Below are 16,399 nucleotides of genomic sequence, written 5' to 3'. Positions count from 1 at the left end.
GGGTATAGAGCACAGAAGCTAGACTGTGTCTTTGATCCAGAGTTGAGCTTTGCTCATCTACAGAGTGATGACAGTAGTACACAAGAATAAAGGCTACTGGTGTGGCAGTCATTCACTTTCTCAGATCACTTCCTGCCCTTCAATTGCTCTGCAGGGAATTATATTTTCTAGGTACCCTTGCCAATTGGCTCTAGGTACATTCAGTCAACAGGAGGCATTGATGGAAGATGGGGTGGGGTGGGGTGAAATGGTTGCATAATTAAGCTCTCATCTCTCAGCTCCAAACCCACCTTCTTATACTCTGCTCTGTGATGCTCAAGGTGGAACTCTACAAACTCTTTTCCCTTTTGCTAACTGATCCCTGTTGGACTTTATAAATAGGGAGTTCTAAGAAGAGCCTGGAAGACAGAAGAAGGGAGAGAAACTGAACTCCTGCCTGTTTGATTCCTTCTACAATGGTTTTTCATCACTGCAGTGGTCGTTTCTTCAGGTAACAATTGAGTCCAGTTCTCAGTTTTTTCCAGACTTCCAGAACCAGCCCTATCACACCTCCTCAGAAGATCCTGCACCAGCGGGCTCTAGTCCTCTCCTCAGAGATCTGAGTCACGGTACACAAGGATTCCCTTCCAAGATCCTGAAGGTCCAGCAGCAGCCGGGCAGCACCCCTGCTACAGAGGTCTGGGTCCTACTTCTGCAAGGCCTTTCTTGAAGCATCTAAGTTCCAATATTCCCAACCTCTTCCTTTTGTGCCCCCAGCCTTAGCATTGGTGGTTGCTTTCTTCAGTTACTATGTCTATGCTACCTCAGTGTTCCCCTTTTAATATTTCAGTACTCCAGTTCAAATATAGCCAATTGCCTATATTAAATTCCCTCAGTTAAAAATAATTGGTGTGGGGGCCGGCCTGGTGGTGTAGTGGTTAAGTTCACGCACTCTGCTTTGGTGACCCAGGGTTCGCAGGTTCAAATCCTGGGTGCGGACTGTTGCACCGCTCATCAAGCCATGCTGTGGTGGCGTCCACATATAAAATAGAGGAAGATGGGCACAGATGTTAGCTCAGAGCTAATCTTCCTCAGCAAAAAGAGGAAGATTGGCAACAGATGTTAGCTCAGGGCCAATCTTCCTCACAAAAAATGTAATAATAATAATTGGTGTGGGAGGAGTGGCGGCAGGCAGAGGAGCAGGGTAAAGTTGGGACCGAGCACTGTGGCCTGAGTTGCAGAGCCCCAGGCAGAGCATCCTGTACCCCCCGCACAGGGCCCTGCAGAAGCCTTGGGACCCTCCCCTGCACCTGCCACAGACCCAGGGTGGAATACAGGAACTGCAGCCATGACCACCCGCTTCACCCTGAAAAATGTCCTGTCCAACACGGACTTGGTCGAAGAGCTGCCCCTCCCTGACCAGCAGCCATGCATCGGGCCTCCACCTTCCCCCATCATGCACCACGCTAACTTTCATACAAACTTCAAGGACAGGAAAGCATTTGTCACAGGCATTGCAAGGTATGTTGAGCTCCGGTCCACCCCAGCATGATCACTGGTTGTGTGGAATTTTGTCTCTTGATCAAAGCAAAAGATTTCTCAAAAAGGGGACAGTGGCTTTGGAAGACACGTTATCGACTCGAGGAAGCTGGTGGCCTAAATCATTTACAAGCGGGGCCACTTGTCTGATGGGTCTGTGTCCGACCCATCTGTGAGGGATCATCCCCTTTCCTCTTGAGCTTTCATTGATTTTATGCTCATGCAGCACAAAAATTTGAAGAATTTCAGATTCCTCATTCACAGCTCTGCCTACAGCTCAATGGACCTTTCTCCCTGTATCAGTTATATTCTAAAGCCTCGTCTTACCATACCCTGCACTTTCATTCAATAAATACCGTATACTTGGTTAAAAAATAAGATTGATGTGGTTTCTCTTTTTCTGACTGGATTCAATGATAGTTACCCCGGGGCTTTTAAACTCCTCTTGCACTGTTTGACTGGTCTTTCTGCAAGCAGCTGTATCTCCTCCAACTCTCTTTGCACATACTCTCCCTTCATGACACCAACTCCCGCCAAGCAACCCTCACCATAGTTCTAGTTCCCATCAGTAAGCCCAGGCTTCTGGAATATGGGAATGCTACCCTTTCATGCTTTCTCTTCAGCCCTGGGGATGGTAGCAACTTCCTATATTTGCTAATCTCTGAATTTTCTCACCACCCCCTGTTAGGTTTTTCAGTTCATCCATCATGTGTCATTAATTCTTTATATTAAATTCTACGTGTTTTAAATATCTAGTGTGATTCTGTTTTCTTAACCAAACCCAGATTGATACGGCCAGTGAAAATATAGTTCAGAAGATCAAGCATGAGATTCAGGCTGGGTAGGAAAGAGACAGACAAGAAGAAGTCTGTTTGACTAAGAGAACATACAGAAATCACGATAACAACAGTCTTCATGGGGTCAAATAATGGCACCTTGGGAGTAACGAATAAGTAAGCTGTTGACAATAGAAGGTTTCAGTAAGAAAGTGAGATAGTTGAGGTTTTGTTTTAGAATGATAAAATATAATTGAACATAATTTTTATCAAACATTTAAGGAAATCTTATTTTGAAGTGAGGAAACCAACTCAAGCAGTTAGAGCAAATAGAAACAAAATTGTTTCTTTGCAAAGTCAATTTTAAATGAACATTAAAATTGTTATTTTCCAGCTTTATCAAATTGCCATTTAAAACATATTGAAAAGGAAACTGCTACCTGCTCTTACCAGATGTTCTGCAAAAATTCAGCACCATTTAATATGTATTAAGTCACTATGCAAAAGTAGCACTGGACCTCAAACAAATTTTTCTTGCCAATTTGAAAACAAATTTTGTCTATAAAGATTACTATGATTATTTTTAATTAACTTTCTTAAGGTTTAACAACTATCCATTTATTAAAAACTCATTGTAGAGTATCACTAGATACTTCTAATAAACTATAAAGTCAGAACTACACATCAGATTTTCTCATTCTTTAATAGGAAAGACATAGCAATTTTGCACTGATTGACAGGTGACGCAGTAACACTAGTTATTTTGTTAAAAGAAAGAATTCCATTTCTGAGTTTACTGAAGTGTTTAACCAACTGCATTATATTTATTTATCTTTATTGATCTCTTCACAGTTAGACAAAGTAGATGACTTGCTTTTCACTGAGCTTCTGGAATACCACACCTTCTTGGTTTTTCCCCTAACTTTTTTATCTACTATCTAGTTCTTTCTCTTTTCCCAAACCTATTCATACTGAAATGTCCCCAGGTTCAGTCTTTGGACCTTTTCTCTCCTTTATCTACACTCATTTTGTAGAGGATCTCATTTAGCCCATGGCTTTACACCCCATCTATATACCTCTCACCATCCCAAAGCACATCTCCATCCCCTGCCTCCCTTCTGAACATCACACTCGTATATACAGCTGCTAGTTGGCATTTCCCTTACATGTCTCACTGACATCTGAAATTGATCAGGTCTAGAATGGAGCTCCCACACCTGCTTACATGCAGTCTACCCTACCTCTCTTGATGACAAAAACACCTTCCTTCTAGTTTCTCAGCCCAACAACCTCAGAGTCATCCTAGACTTCTCTCTTTTCCTCACATTTCACATCTAATCCATCAACATATCCTACTAGCTCTATCCTCAATATATATCCAAAATTTGACTACAACCAACCACCTTGACCAAGGTGAGCCCCCAGTAGGCACACACAGTCCATGAGTAAGTAATTGTGGTTATTTAAGAATGAAAAAATATTAGTTATCTCTAATGTATGTGTATTAGTTTTCCACACAACTACTAACTTATTTGGACAAAAATACTTATTAAGCTGTTTGTGACAAACTGTTTAATGAACAGAATTGTTAAGTATTTCTTTTGGTCTAGAGTCACTGAGAAAAAAAATTCCTTAGACACTGAGCTCCATGAAACTAAAAGGTTTGGCAATGTCTGTTCTAGGCATTCTACTACCTTAGGGCCTTTCCATCCTGTTCTCTCTGCCTGGACACCTCCTCTTCCAGACAGCTGTATTGCTAACCTCAGCACCTCCTTTAAGTCTTTGCTCAAATGTCACCTTCACGAAGAGGACAACTCTGACCACCCTACTAAAATGGCAACCAGCCCCCTACCTCCATCCTGGTACTTCTGATCTTACAACCTCATTCTATTTTTTTCCTCATTTTATACAACACTTCAAGTGACCCTACAATTTATTTTTCATGTTTATTGTTATTCTCACTAGAATAAATGGTCTGGTTTTTTTTTTTCCTGATGTATTTCAAATGCCTAAAGCACATCTGGCCCATAGTCAGTACTCAGTAAATGTTAGTGGAAGGAATAGATTTATTTCAAGATCTACAAAAATGGCCATGCAAAAAGAAGGAAAAAAATAATAGAAAAGATCTATTAGCTTAGAATACTCATGCAAAATTTCATGAGCCTTTTGATATTTAGATGGGACAAAAGGGTATTTCTTTGAATTCTAGGCTAAGAATTCTCATCTACATAACCATAAGATGAAATACATCTTCCTTCAAAAAGGAATCAAAAAGAAAAAAAAATCCTTATGTTCTATTAGCTTTGTTATCCAGAATGGTAAAGATGATGGAAAAATTGTAGGAAGGGTAATAAGATTAAAAATAAGATTAAGTGGGAATAATGGCAATATTGTAAGCATTTTCTTAAGTATAATAATTCACTAGATATACTTATTGATCTTCAATAATGTGCAAGCTGCAGTATTAAAAACTATGTGAAATATAAAGACCTCACGCTCGGATCTTAAAAAATGCATTAGTTGTGTGTGTGTTATATATATATAGTTGCTAATATAGATGGGAAGTTCTTAGTGCCTTCACACCAATATAGACAGAATGTAATAAGGATTAAGAAGGAAGAGGAGAAAAGAAAAATTTGGGAAATTTCAAGGAGAATTTAAGCAAGGCTTTAAATGCTTAGAATTTAGAAATGCACAGATTGTGGGGTAGGAGGGGGAACGGGTCTTCCAGGCAAAGAAGTGGAGAAATATTTTTAAAGAAATTACAAGGATAAAATAAGTAAGTCTTGTTTGGCCAGTTGTGGGTAGATTTATATAACAGTCACTAACCATAAATATAAATATGTAAATCCTCCTTCATTTATTTGAAGGACCATCTTGAGTCACTTTATAATCTCCTTTTTTTAGTACTTGTGCCAGTATTGGGCTTGTTTGCTCTCAAATTCACTCCTTGCCCTCCTCTTGTTCTGTCTGTAACGCAGGAGGACAGACCCCAGCAGGCTGTGATTGTCAGGCTCCATGTCAGCTGACTTCTGTCCAAGTTTGGCCATTAAGGAGCACTGGCAGAAAAATGGAGAACGGAAGGAAGGAAGAAACCAGGGTACTCTCCCCTCTGTCTCTGCCCTGAGCACTATCTCTGGCAGTAGCTGTGTTTCTTTTGTGGTTTCAGTGTTTCCAGGCCCTTTAGATGTGCCTATGTGCTTGCAGCCTCCACCAGGTAATCCCATCTCTGTCTCTGCTAGTACTGCTTCTTTCCTGTGTCTCTCTATTTTAGGCTTATAAAGAATTTCCTACTTTTTAAGCCTTGGGTTGCCTCATTATCTCGTTTGGATATGCAACTTTTCTATTACTTATGAAATCAATTTCTTGATTTAAATTCCCTCCGTTGCAAATAATTGAAGTGCTTTCCATTTTCCTGGTTAGACCCTGACCTTGACAATTCAGTAATTGTTATTTTAGTACCTGTTATGGGTTTAACTGTGTCCCCCCAAATTCCTATGTTGAAGTCCTAACCCACAGTACATCAGAATGTGACTGCATTTGGAGACAGGGTCTTTAAGGAGGTGATTAAGGTAAAATGAAGCCATATGGGCAGGTCCTAATCCAATCTGACTGATGTCTTTCTAAGAGGAGATTAGGACACAGACACAGACACACACAAAAGGAAAACCATGTGAAGACAAAGAGGAGAACATGGCCATTTGCAAGCCAAGAAGAGAGGCCTCGGAGGAAACAACCCCGCCAACACCTTGATTTCAGACTTATAACCTCCAAAACTGTCAGAAAATAAATTTCTGTTGTTTAAGCCAACCAGTCTGTGATACTTTGTTATGGCAGCCCTAGTAAATTAATACAGTATCTCCACAGATAGTCCATTTTCTAAACTTATAGCTATGATTTCCAAGTTCTTCATCCCTCTCAATTTTTAAAGTTCATTTGTAAACACAGCTTGTTTGAGGGTCTACCTTTGCAGAATGTAAAAGCAAATTATTTGATGGATCTACTGCTGTTTATGTTCATTGAAGAATCACGATCCCTTATTTAGTCATGAACTCATATTCCATATTTGATTTCTTATCAGTTGTAACACATGTATAGTTTTCAGCTTAATTCGCACAGTACGCCTGTGTATCTGTTTATTCTCATTCTAAAACTACGTATGAAGCTATATAGGGACCATTACTATGAACTAATGGCATATATAACCAGTCTTGAACTAGAATAATCAACTAAGGAATAATAATAATTTTCACCCAAAGCCTATCATTCTGCCCTTCTATACATACTCATCATGAACCTTCTATGGGCTTTGTAAGCCTGGCTCTTGGCTTGTAAAAACTATATGCCATGGGGATATTAACAATAAGATAACCACGAAGTGTCTGAAAATATGTCTAAATTTTCAGTGTTAGCAAAGTGTATCTTCTGTATTCTAATTTAATCAATAATTCTATACATAATATGTTGACTGTGTGGCACTCTGTAAGGCATACTGTATCTGGCAATTGAAAAGCCATGGCCTCTCCTTACTTATGGGCAATCTGCTTATATACACCCAGGAGGAGTGTACAGGAAAGAGAAAAATAATAACAATAGTGGTTAGCCTTTCATAGTTCTTATTCTGGGGACATACACTCAACTGAAAGAAGAGATTTGGAATATTTGATTTGGAAGAGGAGATAGCTAAGATAAAAGCAGGAAAGAAAAATAGCAAGAAAAACCAGTCCCTCTCCCACTCCAAGCTATACTTAGTTTTAGCTATTTATTCTGTTTTAACACGTAGTACAATTTGTAATTAGTTTACCTTTATTTACTGAGTTTTTGTCTGATTTGCCCACTAGAACCTCACAAGGACAGAGATTGTGTCTGTCTAGTTCACAGCTGTTTCCCAGAGGCTATACCAGCAACTATTAAATAGTTGATACTTGGTCAATATTTTTTGAATGAATGAAGGAAGGAAAAAAGAGAAGAGCAAAAGTATAGACTATTATTCTTATGTGCAAAGCACTACTAAGACTATAAAATGCCTAAAGCAATCTTCTCCCCTCAGGTATCTTACACTGTACGCAGAGAAAAAAGAATGCTAGATATTAAAAAGGTATTGAGAGTGCTGAATGAAGAGCCATTGTATGCCTCAGAAGTTCAGAGGAAGAAGAGCAAAGGGTACTCACTGATAGGTGGAATTATTGAAGATATGTAGAAATAGCTAACAAAAAGAGAAAAGAAGCCAGTCACAGAAGGACAAATACTGCATGATTCCACTTACTTGAGGTATCAAATATAGTCAAACTCATAGAAGCAAAGAGTGGAATGGTGGTTGCCAGGGACTGGGGGGAGAGGGAAATAGGGAGCTGCTAATCAACGTGTGTAAAATTTCAGTTATGCAAGTTGAAGAAGTTCTAGAGATCTAAGGTACAGCATTGTACCTATAGATAACAATACTGTACTACACACCTAAAAATATGTGAAGAGGGTGAATCTCATGTTAAGTCTTCCAACCACAACGAAAAGAGAGAGAGAGAGAGAGAAAAGAAAAACACTAGTATTGTTCATCAGCATCAACCCCTGAATGTTTTCCATACTGCAAAACCCTCAGAGTGTCTCTCATATGCTATTTTATGTCAAAGCCTGGCTGTCACAAGGAAAGAGCTATACTTTCAACACTCTCTGTGAAACCAGGTGTCAGCAGGAAGTCTACTAGGCACTTCAATGGTGACCACCTGCAAGACCCTCTGGGATATCACTGAATTCCTGGCCTCGGTGGGTCTATTAGCCCGTCTGATGAAAAGAAGGAATCTCACAGCGCCCAGTGCTTTGACGTGTGTTACTCCTGTCCCCTCAGGCTGACTGGAGTGCCCATCTGCCTTGGTTTTCAACAACTGCAAAGAAGCCCAGCATGCGGGGAATGAAATATCTACTGAGTAAGGGGGACTGTCAATTCTGAAAATGCTTGTCAGTTTGCACAATTGCCTCTAAGGGTTGGAGGTAATTTTTATGCATTGTGGCAAAATATTCCCAGCCTAAGTCTAAACATTTGGCAACTTTCTACAGAGTATAGTTGAGTATCATTCCCAGTTTCACTTACCTTTTTAGATGATTATCACAGACATTTTCATTCCTTATGGCTGCTTTTTACTAGATTTTCAGTTTATAATACAATAAGGCAATAAGTATATTTCCTAGTATTGGAATTATATATTATTAATAAACATTTTACATCAATATGTCTTAAAATACTAAATACACAATGAGTTAAGCATGTATATTTCTGTGTAAGGTATGTGACTCTATCTATATAACAGATCTGACAACAACTTCTGGGAGGACAACAGTAACTCATTTTATCATTTCAAATCAGACTTAATCACTTGGCCAATTCATTTCATTCTAAACATTATAGCAAAGTAACACGTGAAGAGATGTATACTTCCTACTTAATATTATAAAACATATTTCTCTGCCAGTTTTCATGTCTATAAAATTAAGCTCATTTGTTTCCCTCAAGATAAATAAAATTTGGTAAAATGATGGACTCTAGTCTACTGAAGAATAACTTGTCCAGGTATGACTTAAATGCTTTGGTAGATTCAGACTATTGGATCAGCCCCGGCACTAGCTAAGAATTTATTAAGTACATTGTTCACCTTTTCAATAATATATTCTCAGACTATTAAAAAAATGAATCCAAGAGCCTTGGAAGAGCCATGAACTGTTTTGACATCCATGCTAGGACGTCCTTGAAACATTCTAATTGCTCCAGAGGAACACTAAAATAGTGTCTATTTTTCTCTGTGCCTCCAATAGGAATGATGACCTCTGGAAGAGTCTCCTAAAGTTCACCTGAGACTTTCAGGATAACTGTGGGATGACGCCACTACCAAAGACACATTCTATTTTCCCTGAAACCTGATAAAACCTGACAGTTATTTGGGTAACCAACTGTCAATCAATAAAATGGTATGTATTAAATGGCTCTATATGCCTGGCAACATTGGTGACCATGACAGAGAGACAAGAGGCTGCCTTCACGAGACTTATGGTCCAGCAGAGATGGCATACACTGAACAATTAATCCAAGTGTGATGACTGAATAAGGAAAGTACAAGGTACAATGGGAGAGTACAGCAAGATGATTTAACTAAGGTTAAGGGGTCAGGAAACGTTTCCTTGAAGAAGGAAAACAAGCTGAAGTTACCTTGGAAAAGAGATGGTATAGGAGAGAAGGAAGGGTGTCCAGGAAGGTGAACCAGCATATGATCCAAGACTACAAGAGCAAATTAACAGGTCTATGGCTATTCATCAATAGACAGTGGATTCTGTGTGCAGATCCTCTAACTGAAAGTACAAAAATTGTATCATTTTCTAGAAACATTTCTAAAGAATGAAAAATATAAATCTCTGTTCATTAGACACATAGATGACTGGAGTGAGGTGGCAGAGTCTACACCTAAGTCAGGAATACATGGTGATATTTCACCCTTAGTGATAGAGTCATATATGTAACAGAAGAAAAGTCCACCCAACAAAACAGATCTCTCTCCAAATGCCATCACAACCTGTCTAGTCGTTGCCTGAATGAAAGTTGGCAACACTAATTCACACTTGACCTTCCAGGGTCATTCAGGTTTTAGGTGTAAATACTGCCAAAACGACTGCTCCTTGCATGCCATTTTTTTTTCCATTAACTTAAAATAAACATCAAGTTTCATTGGACAATATTTTTTAAAATCTCTACATTTTAGAGGGGGTAAGTTTCTTTAGAGATTACCTGAATTTTACCCCTGAGAAAAAGGGCCTGAGAGGTAATTTGACTTACCAAAGATCATAAAGCCGGGTAGAGTCAGAGCAGAAACTACAATCCTGATTCTTATTCTAAAATTCTTTACATGATTGCATATAGATATTTTTAATTTTTTAATTTTTTATTTTTTAGTGAGGAAGATTCCCTCTGAGCTAACATCCGTTGCCAATCTTCCTCTTTTTTGCTTGAGGAAGATTATCCTTGAGCTAACATCTGTGCCGATCTTCCTTGCATATAGATATTTTTTAAATTATCTATATAATTGCTGCTTTCTAGCAAATTTGATAAAAATTGGATATAGACCAACAACCATAAACAGGGAATAACTATTGGTCAAATTATTTATTAGGATTCTATTATACGACAACTGTAATTTTGTGAATAGACTGAGACCTAATGTGGGTTTGAGTCACAAATTTGAAGTGACAGTGAGCAATGACTAAAAGAAACTAGATAGCACACTGTTATAGCAAAAGGTGTGTAAATATGGCTGTAATAATGACTCAGCGACTATAACCCCAATTTTTCCAAGTTCAGTTTGACCTCCAGCCTCTGTAGCTTTATTTATTTTATTGACATATGTAAAAGACACAAGCACAAAAAAAAAGTGCAAGAAAACCTTCCCATCACATTGCTTTAACATGTTTGTTCTCTTGTAAAGTATGCACAGGCATCTCACACAAAATCCACTAGAAAATACGTGGCAGGAACACTTTACTGACTAAACACAAACTCAGATGCCCATTAGACATTCAAGAAAAGGCTACAGCCACTGACTCTCCTCTTCGGCAGTCCTCTGCCACCCACGCCTTCCACAGAAGGGTTTGAAAGCTCTGATTCTGGTGCAAGATACGTCATCAAAACAACCTTTTTCTGTCCTACATCTATTTTTCTCCATCCAGGTAAGAAGCTATAGAGTAACATGGTGAATAATAAGTGGATGGAATCAAAGAAGTCATTCATTCCATCTGCATGAGGGGCTCTTTTGCTCACTTAGTCAGCAACAATGAACAACAGCCAGGCTTTAAAACGAAACACTTTCCTTCCCCAACCCCACCACACACACGCGCGCGCACACACACACACACCAAGGAAAGATTTAATGTTTGTATTTTTTTTTTCCAAAAGAAAAGATTGGGGTGAGCAAGAAAGAGCATCTTTCACATTCTGCATTTTCAGAGTAAGTATCCAACGCGACTTGCCATGATAACTAAATTTATTATTAACTGTGTATTTCATGATGTTAGTGACAATATGTTAATGTGATTTTTCACGTCCTCCTGCAGTGAACAGATGGCTCCTTTTACTTTACTTTCCACATCAAGAGTGATTATTTCTTGGTGCCAAAAGCCACCTGCCGCTCCTCGGTCTCCAGTCTAATTTTTTATGTTGGTAAAACACAGCAGGACTTGTTATCAGTTGGATGGCATCTTAATAAAAGGAGACATGCCAACATATTGACATCATGTTCAAGGGGAAATTTCAGCCCCTTCAAACCCTTAACCCCCTTCCCCTACCTCCTTTCAAAAAACGAGGGAGAAAAAGAAAAAGATAGATGCAAAGACCCCACTAGTTTCAAGATGTTGGATTACAATTGTTGGGCCTAGATCCAGGATGCTGAATTGGCCTCCCTTTGTTCCTAAACCCAAGCACCTCACTCAGGGCTCTGATCTTTCATCCTGTGTAATGATAATTAGCCGTAACATATTCCAAAGTCAAATGTAAGCAGGCATACATTAACATTGAGATCAGTGTCAGGGAAATTTTCACTGGGAAAATGACAAAGAACACACACACACACACAATAAAAAATTTGAAGATTCAAACATTCATAAAGTCACTTTTGTAGCCATGAATATTAAACTCATTGGCTTGTCTATTGCGAGTGCTTACGTAGAATGCTAAGGCCTCCAAATGTGGATGCAGTGACTCCCACAGCCCATGCTTAACAGAGAAAACACAAGAAATAAACCACAGTAGCTTGCTTTAATTTTTCCATTCTTTATTAGAACAAAGAGGGATAGTAAGTTAGGTGATTTGTGGTCCAGGAAGAGGTCTTCCAGGCGATTGGATGGCATGGCTCTCAACAGCTGGTCCAGCACATTTGGGAACAGCATGTAGAAAAATGCGTCAGTGTTTTCAAGATTACCAACTGTGATGATGCATTGGTTATGACACAATCTAAAGAAAGTTATATTTTCTAGCCACAAACTATATAATTTAATGCCCTTACCATCAGGGCACACATTCTCAAATTCAAGACTTAAGATATGTCCAAATTTGGTGAAATTGAAACTCTCATATCTGATTCCCACTCTTTACAGATTGAAAAGAGTAGCAGCATTCTTAAATGCCTGATATTTCTTGCTAAAAGCCAAGGAGTTAAACATGCAGCTGGCTTCCTAATAAAGCCTGATAAAATCCTTTACAGGACTTATAAAAGGCAGAAGAAAATTCCTACAAAAAAAGTGCAAATATCTTAATAAAAATGATTCACATTTAATAGTTTTCTTGAGATGAACAACTATCACTGGATTATTCCACCAGAGAATGTCTAAAATTAATGTAAACTTGGCAGAGACTCTTTTATTCCTTTCGATTATCCCTCCAAACAAACAAAAGAACCTGCATGAACTAGGTCTCTAGTAACTGTGTTTTGCAGTTTGATCAGCTTTTTATTTGCATTACCTTTCCCCAATATTTTGTTATAAAAATTTGCAAACCTAGAAAAGTTGAAAGACCTTTACCATCAACACCATTGTATCTACCACATAGAGTCTACAATTAATATTCTACTATACTAATTTTATCACATATCTTCCATTTATCCATCCCTGTATCTATTCATCAATCTACCTTCTTATATTGGATTGTAAAATGAATAACCAATAGCCCATCTGGCAATCAAAATTAGAATATCTTGACTTTATGATAATTACTTAATAAAGTTAAGACCATATATAGCGCTGTTCATTAACTCACTCAACAAATATTTCTCCAGTTTCTGCTTTGGGTCAGGCACTGATCTAAGTGCTGAAGAAAAAGATTGAATAAAACAGCCAAGATACTTGCCCTCATTAAACTTATAATTTAGAGGGTTTGACAGAGGAAAAGTAATAATTAAATAAAAAAGTTCTCTAAAACATGATGTGCAAAGAAAGATATGTCAATATAGACGAGTAAATTGAGTTGGGACTGTTCCCAACTTAGATGTTGTAACAATGACGGGAAGAATGTTTTATGCACCACTATATTATTGCCTATAATAGAGCCTTTATATAGCAACCTCTCAAAACACATTGTTAAATTACTGAATGAATGAATAAATTTTAAACTTTATAGTGTGGATATCATTGAAAAAATCTTATATTAGGAAGTAACTGCATTCTAAAAGAGTAGCCTTAAAGGGAAATAAATAATAGAAAGCCAATTAGTTTAACAACTCTAATTTTAATAATGCTATATTAAAAGACTTTTAAAGAAATTTCTGATTTTTTTGACTATTCTGAATAGAATGTCCGCCATTAAAGCATTTGCATTTGCACGGAATAGAATACAAATGAAATAACTATTTCCTTGTAAAGGATGTCTTGGATGTAAAAGAACGTTCTCATGAATAAGGTAGTGCCAACGATTATTTCAGAGGTGCTTATATTAGAATATGGGGAAGCTGTTACAGACTAACAATCAAAAGTTTTGGTGTTTTTAATTTTTTTTGAAATGAAAAAATAGTAGAGTTAGTTTAAACTTCTTAGTTAGAGAAAAGCAAAGTATTGTTAGCTTTGGTTAAATCCATCAATAGTTTGCAATTACTCGAAGAAAGTTAATCAATCTGGTCAACTTTTCTTTCTAAACTAAATGAGACACTTAGTATCTGATTATTTAGTGGATACAATTTATTAACAGTAAAATGAATATGTAAACTACTTCTTTATAAACAGAACTGATAACTTTATAAATAGATTACTTGTATTAAAGACAAAATGCTTAAAGTATTCCTAGGCTCAAAAACTAATGGGATTGGGAACATTCATGTGTATATAGTGGCGTAGCAGGAGAGAGGGGATATAGAGAAGAAACGCTGGGTCAAATCTTTTTATTGTGTAGATTAATCTATGATATAATGTTTACTACTGCCAAATACTTGGAAAGAAAAAAATTTTTTTTAAAAATTTAAAAACAGCTTGTTCTGTGGAAATTCAGACATAGTATGGTAAACTGGCATACTGGTAAGTGTTGTCTTTAAATTTTTGCTTAGAAATCTCTGACAGAATTTAAAAAACTAACAAAGATATGATCAGGAAAATCTGTACTATTTTCTGATGATGTATGTCAATCCCCTACTACTCAAATTGAGTCTGGTTGCTAATTTTGCTTTTCTGACTTCATAAAATTCCTTGAAGCATTTACTTAAGTGGAATATATGATCCAGTTAAAATAGTAAAATAATATTATTGTTGGGTTTTATGTTATTTTCTATCTTGTTTTGTTGGCTTTATTAATGATAAATGAGGTTCATCCTTGAGCTAACTCAAAAGTATAGCCTATGGCCTAATGCAGAAAATTGCCATTCACTGAGTGGATATTTAATAAATTTTAATTAGCGAGTAAATGTATATTTATTCACCAACTTTCCAATCAATCTGAAAATTTAAGCTTCTATTCAGTGGACTTCCACTCTGGCCAAGATGGAGTAACAAAGATTAGACTTATCCTTATTTATCATCTGAAACAATTAAAAAATGGACAGTTTGCATAATTCGTAACACATGTAACAACAGTTCACAAGATGCTGGATAACAGACAATGAAGATAATGATCCCTAAGAGGCAAGAAACAAATGGCATGAGTACTAAGACTTCCCCAGCTCATTGCCTTGAGAGAGTTTTGATGCCACAGCACTGCAAGGGGAATCCCAGTTGAAACCCTGTAGTGAGGAGATGGCACTGAGCATCTACAGAGACAAAGGCAGCTACAGTGTGCAGGAGGTGGTACTGAACAGAAAAGAGTTGCACAGGAAGAGAACTCTGGAGATCTTCAGAAGGTCCCCCCAAGTATTCAGTTGAGTACTGATGAGTGCATTTGTGTGAGGAAACTACTTGAGGCTGGGGAAAGATGGACATAAAAAGATTAAAGATAACAGTATCTAATGCTTACCAAGGATTGGGAACACAGTCTTCCTACCAGCCATGAAAGCCTCACTTTTCGTGGGCCTTGGGTAGAGTACACTGAAGGATCTTGTCAAAGTAAAGCGAAACAATTAGCCCCACACTGAGCACTATCCTTGCTCCACCTAACAAATTTTAAAGGCAAGACTCAAAAGAATCAAACTGTTTCCAAGTAATCTAATTGCATCCCAAAACAAAGCTTGATTTATAGGAATACAAAAATATCCAGCAACCCAATCAGGTAAAATTTATGATGTTTGGTATCCAATCAAAAATTATCAGGCATGCAAAGAAGCAGGGATATACAAGCCATAATGAGGAGATAAATTAGTCAGTCAAAATTGAATCAGAACTGATACAGATGTTAGAATTAGCAGAAAATGAAATCAAAAGTTATTCTACCTGTATTCCACGTGTCCAGAAAGTTAAGTAAATCTTTTAAAAACTCCAATACAACTTCTCAGGATGAAAACTACAATGTGTGAGGTGGAAAATACACTGGATGAATTAATAGCAGACACTGGAGAAGAAAAAATTAGTAAACTTGAAGATACAGCATAAGAAACTATCTAAAATGAACTATAGAAAGAAAAGATAATTATAATGAGAAGAGCATCACTGAGTTGCAGGACAACTCCAATATGTGTAATTGGAGTCCCCAAAGCAAAAAGAGAGAGAAAATAAAACTTACTTGTAGAAATAATGGCCCAAAGTTTTCCAAATTTGATGAAATCTATAAACCCACAGATCCAAGTAGCTCAATGAACCCCAAGCACAGGAAATAAGAAAATTACACCAAGTAATATCAACATAAATTTGACCAAAACCACTGATAAAGAGAAAAAAACTTAAAGGTAGTGAGAGAAAAACAGACGTTAAAAATAAAGATGACAGTGAGGTTCACACCTGAAACAATATGAGAGATGGTGGAGCAACAGTTTCAACGCCCTGAAAGTGGGGGGGGGGGGGGGAGGAGAAGTTAATTAGAATTCTATACCCAGAGAAAATATCTTTAAATATTAAGATGAAATACTTTTTAGACATTCAAAAGTTGGAAGAATTCATTTCCAGCAGACCCACACTACAAGAAATGTTGAGGAAAATCTTACAGGGAGAAAGAAAATAACAGAAATACG

The sequence above is a fragment of the Ceratotherium simum genome, chromosome 8 (genome assembly GCF_057802395.1).
Source record: "Ceratotherium simum simum isolate JZ-2026a chromosome 8, ASM5780239v1, whole genome shotgun sequence".
NCBI lineage: Eukaryota > Metazoa > Chordata > Mammalia > Perissodactyla > Rhinocerotidae > Ceratotherium > Ceratotherium simum.
The sequence above is the reverse complement of the archived record's forward strand: the minus strand, read 5'-3'. Positions refer to the sequence as shown.